Source organism: Suricata suricatta, chromosome 3 (assembly GCF_006229205.1).
Source record: "Suricata suricatta isolate VVHF042 chromosome 3, meerkat_22Aug2017_6uvM2_HiC, whole genome shotgun sequence".
Classification (NCBI taxonomy): Eukaryota; Metazoa; Chordata; class Mammalia; order Carnivora; family Herpestidae; genus Suricata; species Suricata suricatta.
Window position 1 is genome coordinate 31,663,104 of NC_043702.1, and position 8,041 is coordinate 31,671,144.

Consider the following 8,041-nt stretch of genomic DNA (forward strand, 5'->3'; position numbering starts at 1 on the left):
GCTATTTCCTGCTTTTTCCTCAAGGGTTTTGATGGTTTCCTGTCTCACATTCAGATCCTTTATCCATTTTGAGTTTATTTTTGTGAAAGGTGTCAGAAAGTGGTCTAATTTCATTTTTCTACATGTTGCTGTCCAGCTCTCCCAACACCACCTGTTGAAGAGACTGTCTTTTTTCCATTGGACACTCTTTCCTGCTTTGTCAAAGATTAATTGGCCATATACTTGTGGGTCCAGTTCTGGGTTCTCTATTCTATTCCATTGGTCCATGTGTCTGTTTTTGTGCCAGTACCATACTGTCTTGATGATGACAGCTTTGTAGTAGAGGCTTAAAGTATAAATCAGCTAAGCTGATTTCCTTTGCCCATCAAAAAGAATAAAAGGAAATATAAAGGTGTTTCTTTTATGTCACCTCTCACTTCCCATTACCTAATTTTTTTTGGCTCAAATTTACATGCATGTGCTCTAGCTTGAAATGAAAAAGATTTTTGCATATGTGGCTTCAATGTAAGTTCCTATAGCCTGATTAATATGGTTTTATTGTAACAAAATCTAAGATATGTGTCATACAGAGTTGATTAAAATGGAATTTTCCCTGTAACTTTATCTCAGCTGTCTTATATCCTTTTGAGTAAAGGTGGTGTTAATGATAAATAAGTATTTTGTGTCATACTTATTTAATCTTAAAACCAAGATGAACATTTAAAAAATGGGTACATATATATTTGTCTTATTTTCTGTAGAGACAATTACAGTTGTAATAAATAATACAAGTTTTGTACACTTTGCCCAGTCTCCCTCAATGATAATATTTTGTAGAACTATACAATATTACAACCAGGATATTGACATCGTACAATCTGCTCTTAATTCAGATTTTTTCAGTTTTACCTGAACTCATTTGTGTATGTGTATAGTTCTATATTGTTTAATTTCCTTTGTATGTTTGTGTATCTGTCACTACAGTAAAGCTGAATAGCTCCTTACCATAAGAATCCCTCTTGTTGCCCTTTTATAACACCTGCCTTTCCTCTGTCAGTTCATTTTTCCTTCCCTGTCTTTAACCCTTTCAGCTACAAATCGTTCCTCCATTTCTAAATTTTTTTCATTTCAAAAGTTATATAAATGAAATCATATAGTATTGTAACTATGTGAGATTGACTTCACTCAGTATAATTCCCTGGAGAGTCATCAGGTTTGTGTGAATTAGTAGCTTACTCCTTTTTATTCCTTTTTTTCTTAAGTTAGAGAATTTCCACATGGTTTAATACTTAGTTTTTACTTTGTTTCCTTCCTGATCTATCTTAAAAATACACATATTTGTCTTAAATCTAGGTGACAAAACACGACCACCGTCCTCAAGCCCCTCTAGTATTATCCGGCGCACTTCCTCTCTGGATACACTTGCTGCTCCGTACCTTGCAGGGCACTGGCCTCGTGATAGTCATGGGCAGGCTGCTCCTTGCATGAGGGACAAGGCTACACAGGTAGGTTTATTAAATTCTTTATCTTGGGGGATGGGGTGGGCGCTGGGTGGCTCAGTTCGTTAAGTGTCCGACTTCAGCTCAGGTCATGATCTCGCAGTCTTGAGTTTGAGCCCCATATTGGGCTCTGCACTGACAGCTCAGAGCCTGGAGCCTGCTTCAGATTCTTTGTTTCCTTCTCTCTCTGCCCTTTCCCCACCCACACTCTGTGTCTCTTTTAAAAATAAACATTAAAAATTATTTTTTATTTTTTGAGAGAGTGCGCGTGAGCTAGTGCAAGCAGGGGAGGGGCAGAGGGTGAGTGGGAAGAGAGAATCATAAGCAGGCAGGCTCCATGCTCAGAGGTGGATGCTTAACTGAGAGAGCCACCCAGGTGCTGCCCCTATTTGACCACTTTTAAGTATATAATTTAGCAGCATCAACTACGTTCACAGCGTCGTGCAGCTGTTGCCATTATCTGTTTCTAAAACTTCATCACCCAAACAAAAACTCTGTAAGCCGTCCTTCTTTCTCCAGCCCCTGTAGCCACTATTCAAGTTTGTGTTTCTGTGAATTTGCCTGTTCTAGGTATTTCATATAAGTGGAAGCATATGTTATTTGTACTTCTGTATCTGGCTCATTTTGTTTAGCATAATGTTTTCCAGATTTATCCATGTTGTACCATTTGTTTTCATGGCTGAATAATATTCCATTGGTTGGATAAACATATTTGTTTGTGGACATTTGGGTTGTTTACAAATTTTGGCAGTTGTGAACACTGCTGAAATGAACATTGGTATGTAGATATCTGTTTGAATCTCTGCTCTCAGTTCCTTCTGGTATATATGTAGAAGTGAAATTGCTGGGTCATATATTTAGCTTTTAGAAGAATTGCCAAACTGTTTTTCACAGCGGCTGCACCAGTTTACATTCCCTTCAGCAAAGTATAAGGGCTCCAGTTTATCCATATCCTCACCAAAACTTACTATTTTTCTGTTTTTTAAGTGTAGCTATCCTAGTAGGTATGAAATTGTATCTTGTGAGTTTTATTTATATTTTCCTAATGACTAATGATGTTGAGCATCTTTGCTTATTGTTAGGGGTTGAGGCACTTCTTAACATCTCTGTACTTTTGTTTTCTTTTTGTAAAATGGGGGCGGGGCACCTGGGTAGTTCAGTTAAGTACCCCACTCTTGGTTTTGGCTCAGGTCTTGATCTTGTGGTTCTAGGATCAAGCTCTGTGTTGGGCTGAGCATGGGGCCTGGTTGGGATTCTGTCTGTCCCTCTCTCCCTGACCCTCCCCTGCTTGCACCACACACACACTGTCTCTCACAAAAATAATTAAATACATATGAAAAAAATATAAAATGGGGGAAAGAATAGTAACTGTCTTTTAAGGTTATTATGAGGATTAAACAAGGATTAAACAAGGAAAAATATATACAAAACTTAGAGCAGTAGTTGATAGATACTAAGTATTTAAAAATTCCTGCCATTAAAGTTACTACCTTTGGTTATTGTCACAACAAGAATAGCACGTAGATTTCATATCCTATGTCGTTTGTTAACTGCTATTAGCTTTCCTGGAGAATTGTGTTCAAAAAGATTCAGGCAAGATTATTGGGACTGATTAGCAATTTTGCCCATGTTGAGAGGCTCAGGGCTCTTTTATCACTCCTGGTCCAGACAGTGCTAGAGCACACAATATGATGGGAGTAATTTATTTTATAATGTAGATGGGTGCTTCCAGAAAGTTCCTGTTAGACTTTTGACAAAATATTTCATGTTATAACTCAGCCCTGGTTCTTCATTTTGAAAGATGTATATGACTCCAAGGTCTATCGCAGTATCTCAGGGATGAGTGAGAATGGGAAGAGGAGGTTCTGAAAAATACAGAGAAAGGTAACATCAAAAAGTTTAGGAAGGGGTGCCTGGGTGGCTCAGTTGGTTAAGTGTCTGGCTTCAGCTCAGGTCTCAATCTCATGGTTCCTGGGTTTGAGCCTTGTGTTGGACTCTGTGCTGACAGCTTGGAGCCTGCTTCGGATTCTGTGTCTCCCCCTCTCTCTCTGACCCTTGTCCGTTCATACTCTTTCTCTCTCTCAAAGATAAATAATAAATATTAAAATCAAAAAGTTTACGAGTATGGTAGCAAGTTTTTAAAGATGTTAATCACTCCTCCTGCTGTACCTCCACCCTTTCATTTGCTTTGGTCATGAGAATGAGTGCTTGATTAAGATTTTATTGTACATGATTATTTGTCATCCTAATTTTTGACACAAAGATAGCAAAAATGTGGCATCGTTTCTTTTTTTTCTGTGTCTTTGGCAGACATTGCTCATTCCCTGTCAACTCAAATAGCCCAAGAGTCTCTCTGGAGCAATGCTTTAGCTTGCCATTGCCGGTGGAGCAGGGCTGGTCGAAGAGACCCATCTGCCGGACTCATCTACCATTTCTGTTTCAGAGTTTGGTACACCACTAAATACTACATCGTCACCAGCCTCTACCTCCTGGCCCTTCTCCCCCCATGTTCTTTTAATGATTTTTTTAAAAACTGACCATTTGCCAACTTGCCCTCCAAACTTAGACCAATTTGTATTCCTAGCATTACCTATGTTGCAATTCCATTAATTTAGTTCACCTAATTTCTGAGAGGTGCCTTTTGAATTTTCTGACTACACCAGTTTGTGGGGATGAAATGAAGTGTGTATGTGTGGCTGGATTGTTTGACATTGTTTTGACTAAAAAGGTAATCTCTTCCCAACGTTCCTACCCACCTAGGCTTCTTCAGAAGGGACCTGTGAGTATGTGAATTTGTGACTCATGTGATTAGTATCGGGTTTAGTTTATTACATAAACCAGTCATCTTTTGCTTTTAAAAATCTTACATTATTTTCTCTTGGAACTCCTACATTTCAGAGGCTATTTTTTCCTCTTCAGGGGTTTATTTTGATTAAGAGCTTATTGTTTTCTTTTTCCATTTTATGCTTTGGCTTGAAATTGTAGTCCAAGTTCAGAAGCTCTAAGATGACCTGTTATTAAAACCTAATAAAATTATATACTTGGTAAATTAGAGACTACAATAATGTAAAATTACTGAAGGAAGCTGTTGATAAGTCTAGTGTTATGAAATGAAAGTACTAAAGAGGTAGATTAGCTTTTTAAAAAAATATTTTTTGAGTAACTTGCTCTTTTGTATAAAACCTCCGTCCATTGCTTAAAATCAGACTGTAATATTAAGAGAGAAGCAAAGTGTTAAAAATCTTTTATTATTTTTTTAAAGAGCTAATATAATGACCTTTGTATAAGCTCTGTAGTTGCTTCCCAGTAGCTTTGACTTTCTTGGTTAACCTAGGATTCTGAAGTAATCTAAATTTCCATGGGGCGCCAGGGTGTCTCAGTTGGTTAAGCATCTGACTTAGGCTCAGGTCATGATCTTTCAGTTTGTGGGTTTGAGCTCAGTGTCAGGCTGTGTGCTGAGAGCTCAGAGCCTGGAGCCTGCTTTGGATTCTGTGTTTCCCTCTCTCTTTGCCCCTTCTCTGCTCGCACGCGCTCTTTTGCTTTTGCGCGCGCTCTCTCTCTCTCTCTCTCAAAAAAGAAACATTAATTTTTTTTTTAATTTCCAGATGCTTTACCACTTGACTGGTGTTCATGGTTTTTTTGTTTGTGTTTTTTTTTTTTTAAATGTTAGATCAGATTTCTCTAGGCCAGTGACTCTATACATAGTTTTTGTAAATAGACTGGGGTAAGTGTAACCTAGTAGGATTACATCATGGAATCCTTTAAAACAAATCGTTTCTTGACTGTGTAGTTGGTATTTTTCTTTTTACCTATTAAACATAATTTAGAAAATACACTCCTACTCTCAATAATGGACTTTCAGTGCCCTGTGTACTCTATTTTCTAATGCTTCTCTAAGGTTTTCTGTTTTGTTTGGAATTCTTTCCCTCCATTTGCTTGGATAACTTATACTCTAAAGCCTCCCCTAATTCCATAAAATCTTGCCTACCTGCTTCCCTGTCCTTCTAGTTCTGGTTTAGATGCCTTTCTTCGAGGGGACCTCTATCATCACATGTGGCTATTTTATCATAACATAATTGGCTATTTATCCCTTCTCTTCTAGAAAATACTTGTTGGAAATAAGAACTGTTTCCTCTCTAACCTCAGTCCCTAGTCCAGTGTTGAACACATTAGTAGTAGATGCCTAATAATTACCTGGTATACAATGCAAGACTGAACAAAATTGAAATGTACTTAATTAAAACTGAATTTTACTTTTTATTAATATCTAAGAGTGTCTTAAAGGCACAGTTTCTTAGTGGAACAAAGAGAGCAATTATCTTTTGAGTTAGGAGTTTAAGTAATATCAGGGATTTTTGCTAAGTAATTTTTCTTGTTTGAACATCTTATAACAAATTAGCAAAGCGAATTACTTTTATTTGTTTTGCTTAATTAATACTCTCGTTCTCATTTTAATTTGTTCGTAACAAATCTATAGGAATCTTTTATATTCTTTTGCTTTTTTAATAATATTTTATTGTCAAATTGTTTTCCATACAATCTTTTGCTTTTTCTTAAGTCTTACACTTAATATATTTAGACTTCCCTAATTAAAAAATTTTTATGTTGAAAGTCTCATTTATAGAAAAATTGCAGGAGTAGTAGATTGAACACCAGTAGACTCTTAGAGTCACCAAAAATAAATTTATATTTGAACATTTTAATATATATTTTTATTTTTTGTGTATATATAATTGCTGTCATTGTTACTATTTGCTAATTGTTAGTAAATTGCAGACATTCTGACTCTTCAAATAGTTCAACATGTATATATGGAAAAGGACTTAACAAAAATTACCAAAGTAATTACCAGATTCAGGAGATTTAACATTGATTGATACCATGCTATTATTTAATATAAGGTACATAGTCAATTTTTTAAGTTTTCTCATTGTTCTGTAACTTCTCATGTAAGCTGGGATCTAGTCAAGAAACACACATGGCATTGAGATGTTAATAGAAAGAAGTTATTTGTTATACTTTATTCTGAAACTGTTCCTTAGCTTTTCTTGGTCTTTCATGACAGATGTATTTTTAAGAGTGCAAGCCATTATATTTGTTATGTATTCTCAACTTAAGTCTCTGTTTTTTCACAATTAGATTTCACAATTAGATTAGATTTGGCAGGAATACTATATATGTATGTGATGTTTATATATTCTTCAACCTTGTTTTTAATTTAAGAACATCATTCTATCCATATAGAAAGATTCCTCTTACGTAGGGATAGAAGGAACATACCTTAACATCATAAAGGCTTTATACAAAAGACCTACAGCTAATACCATCCTCAGTAGAGAAAAACTGAGAGGCTTGCTTATGATCAAGAATAAGATAAGGGTGTCCATTCTCACCATTACTATTTAACATAGTACTGGAAGTCTTAGCTTCAGCAATCAGACATCAGAAAGAAGTAAAAGGCATCTAAATAGGAAAGGGAGTAGTCAGACTTCTATTTGCAGACCACATGAGACTGTATATAGAATACCTGAAAGGCTCCTCCACCAAAAAATTCCAAATTTGCATCACTCGAGATGAGCACTGAGTATTGTATGTAAGTGATAAATCACTGAATTCTGCTCCTGAAATCAATATTGCACACTACGTTAAACTAACTAGAATTTAAATAAAATTTTTTTAATTTAAAAAATAAAAATACATTTCTTAAGAAAAAATCTCCCTTACAAGTCCCCCCCCCTTATATATATAGAGAAGTATTGTTTTGAACAGGCTGTACATTCATTCTTATAGTACAGAATTCAAGAGCTACAGAAGTATATACAGTGAAGGAAGGATCTTTCTCCCATGAGGCAGCCACTGACATTTGTTTTGTTACCATGTATATTCTTGAAGAAATACTTTATATATGTATATGTTCTTTATACTGGTCCTCTATAAAAGTAGTTGCTCAAAGTCATGCCTACTGCACCTCTAAACATTTCATTAAATCCAATTATACAGCAAACACTCCCAAAATAAACTTAGATTGTATTGCAGTTTCACTTAACAGTATATAAAATGCTGTGTTGTGACAGGTATCAACTATCCATTAGATACTGAAACAATTTTTCTTAAGCACTACTAACTGCTTGCTTTTCTTGAAACTAGATCATTCTGAAAGTTTCCTGTTAGACCTATGAGTGCAAACATATGGTATCTGTCCTTCTGTGCCTGACTTATTTCGCTTAGCATAACACCCTCAAGGTCCATCCACTTTCCTACAAATGGCCATATTTCACTCTTTCTCATTAATGAAATGTTTAGAGGTGCAGTAGGCATGACTTTGAGTAGATAATGAAAGAAAATGCAAAATGTTTATTGATTTATATGTGGTTTCATCTTAGCTTGGGAAAACCATGCAGTATTTAATACATAGTAGCAGAATATTTACTATTGAAGCTTGAAAAGATGTGAGTTCTTTGTGTGCAATCTTTGATTTATGCATATGAGAGGGTTTTCTTTTTATTTTAATATTTTTACATTATAGTACTTGTTTTGCTTGTTGGTGGTGTTTGCTTATTTAA

General features: G+C 35.6%; 1 protein-coding gene across 1 annotated transcript in view; it reads right to left on the reverse strand.

Moving 5' to 3' along the window:
• The window catches only part of FAM117B (family with sequence similarity 117 member B), a 79,954-nt gene that overhangs the window by 25,855 nt on the left and 46,058 nt on the right, over positions 1-8,041 (reverse strand). The window lies entirely within an intron of this gene.